This window comes from Sinocyclocheilus anshuiensis, unplaced genomic scaffold, assembly GCF_001515605.1.
Source record: "Sinocyclocheilus anshuiensis isolate Anshui unplaced genomic scaffold, SAMN03320099.WGS_v1.1 scaffold2016, whole genome shotgun sequence".
Lineage (NCBI taxonomy): Eukaryota > Metazoa > Chordata > Actinopteri > Cypriniformes > Cyprinidae > Sinocyclocheilus > Sinocyclocheilus anshuiensis.
The window spans coordinates 27,983-30,932 of NW_015558650.1; the positions used below are offsets into that span (position 1 = coordinate 27,983).

The 2,950-nt window shown below is 38.3% G+C and overlaps 1 long non-coding RNA gene across 1 annotated transcript in view; it reads left to right on the plus strand.

The window, feature by feature from the left end:
- Nucleotides 1-2,950, plus strand: part of LOC107681005 (uncharacterized) — a 24,231-nt gene that overhangs the window by 15,920 nt on the left and 5,361 nt on the right. Inside the window, exon 3 of the long non-coding RNA XR_001633217.1 lies at nucleotides 2,802-2,810. This is a non-coding gene — a long non-coding RNA (uncharacterized LOC107681005). The remainder of the gene's footprint in view (nucleotides 1-2,801; nucleotides 2,811-2,950) is intronic.

Sequence of the window (2,950 nt, forward strand, 5' to 3'; positions counted from 1 at the left end):
TATAAGTTTGATTGCATCATATAATAATTGCTGTTAATAGTGTTCATCGTCTGTTTTATTACGTCTTAAACTGATTTTTCCGTACATTTCTGCCATATGTACATTAACTGACAGTCACCACTGATAAGCTACCACTAAATATTGTAGAAACTTAATTTGCTGTAAAGTTGCTTTGCAATGATTTGTATCGTGAAAAGCGCTGTACAAATAAACTTGACTTGACTTGACTTGACTCCTCTGGGATTTGACTGAGCCAATGAGGAATGGTACCTTTGGAGGGAGATTTTACGACTCTTTGTCTCAGAGCATGGTATTTTGCATATGTATTTCGATTGGGTGTTGATGCAAAAACTACTAAAGATTCTTAGAACACTAATATATTGGATATGTGTGCTCATTCAAATAAAGGTTTTCCTATGAATTAGAGAAGAGTCCATTTTTATGGGCATTGTTTTTCCTATGGTTGAAGGATGGTGAGAGGGAGAACTCTCACCATCTTTCAAGGCGTAAAGTTTATCTGATCTGGCTGAGGTGTCCTGATTGCCATGGTAACCAGAGGCCTGGGGTCGTTCCCAGAAATGCTGGCACCCAGTATGTTGATTGGGTGAGGGGTCTGTGATTATTTGTTAATCTAATGAATAATTGATTTGTTAAATCTAATGAACTAATGTGTGTCTGATTGGTCCAAATGCTACACCCCTTACAGGAGGTGAGTAAAAGCAAAGGAGGTGCTCTTCTTCAATAAGTGGCTGAGAAGAGCAGCAAGCCCCTTTGATGCAGTACCTGAAAAGTTTAAGCAAAAAGCATGTTGTCCTTACCCAGATGACGTTGTTAGCATTTGAATAACAACCTTTAGTAGCAAAATGTACATACTATGCATTAAGTAACAGCATGTTACCGATACACTAGAAACTTGTTGCATGTTGCTGAGTTAAACAGTGTGTTGGCAATAATTGTTGGATGAGCTTAAAGAAACGGCATTTCCAATAATAGATGAGCCTTAAGCAGCAAGCATGTTTCATAAATCAGATAGCCTTAAACAACAGCTCTAAAAACAAACCTCTGCTGTGGTAAGTTTAACTGGGTACCAGTGTGTCGAAATACAACCAATAAGCCTAAAGCAACAAGCATGTCTAGCAACAAACGTGTTACTGAACAATTAACCTTAAACAAAGAGCAATATTTGCCAATACCCTGATAGCTTTAAGCAATGAGAATAAAAGAAGAACCTTAGCTTAGCTTTGTGAAGACATTCAGAGATGAATAAAGAGTGAAATACAGCCAGCTGTTCTTGATATCTTACTCCTTCCAGCAGGGAAGGCAGGTCTTGTGTAAACTCTTGTTGATGCAGTCACAGCACAACTTCAGTGATGATTTGCAGGCAAAGAGTCCATGTTGATGATATGTCGCTGCAAGAAGCAGTGCTCTACAACAGTGAAAGGAGTGAAATTATTTCCTTATGAAATTAACTCTTCATGAAGCCAATACTCTGGAACTCACACAATACAGACGCTATGCAATAAAACAATAAAACTTATCTGGAGAAGAAATCCTCAAAGAGAGCAAACAACACCTCTCTCCTTGCTCATTACGACCCCCTTCCCTCTCTGCCTCTCCCTCTTTTCCCCCAAAAGGGTTCACTCAAAGTTCATTAAAAATATGCATATCCCACATATCATGTAAATTGTAAACCTGTTGTTTTTCCCCTTCATGTTTGGTATCATTTTAAAGGTCTTTGTGCAATATGTAAATTGGTTTCAATTTCACAGTAGTCACTTATATTATGAGAAATATTGAAAACTTTTGTAGAATTGTGTTCTGCTGAGGAGGGGGTGTGTTCCCCTTTAGGGCCTGTGAGAATGTTTATCTATCTCCAGCCAAGTGCAACCCTGGAGCACGGGAACCTAAAAAACCAAAAGGTATTTTATGTTTTTACAATTGATTTAAAGATTTCTTTGTTTTTGTTCTGGTCGTATTTAAGGGAAAGTTGCAAATCAGTCTTTGGGACTCTGTAGTCAGAAAAACACCCATGCAGTGTGTGAGAGTCTATGGAGCTCTGCACCAGAACTCTCGCTGCTGTGTCTCTCTGCTGTCAGGTATGATTCAAAAATGTAATTGTGTTAAACACATTGTGCCCATAGAGCACACTGTATAGTTGTTTGTGCTACTACATGTGCACATAAGCTAGTTAAGATTATTCTTTAAAAACACATGATTACTTTGCTGTAAGTGTTCTTTGAAATACTTGGGTAAAAGGTTGTTGCTGCTATGCATTTTAGACCGTGTGTCTTGTGTTAAATTAGGATAACTGTTACATGTGTGACTATGTAAAATTTGTTTGTCTCCTGCGTGGAACACTTGGCTATTTTCCATATAGCTACAGTAAACCATGTACCGGAGCAGGGTTGCCACGCGGATACAATATGTTTCACAATTGCATTATCCTTTGACTTCTAATTATTTAATTATTTAATTGGCATGATACAATTTTACATGACTAATAATAAATTGTTATATTTGATTTATTCGGATCTCTTCTGAAATAATTTTTCTAGTAGATTATTGTGTAGTCTAACATTTCCGCAAATCTGCGTCCAGGACAGATCATACTTAAGTACCAATGAGCGGGGCAGGGGGCTCTCCATTAGGGATCTTATGATTTCTGTCTGTCACCTGGCTTAACAAGTTACAGTTTTCGTGATTATAGGAAAAATACACTTTTTGTTATTTGCTAGCAGGGTGCGGCACTTAAAGGTATTATAATCACCCTGTATCCTCTGAGTAAGTTCAGAACTGGCGAGTTTGTGTTTGTGAGTTCACAGTTGGCCGAGTGAATTTCTAAGCGATGGTAGGTCCTTAATGAATGAATAATTGAAAGTATGGGTTCCCTTTCATGGGAACTTCGAACTGCGTCCTCTAGGGGTCGCTATGGGGAACACCTCGTCGTGAC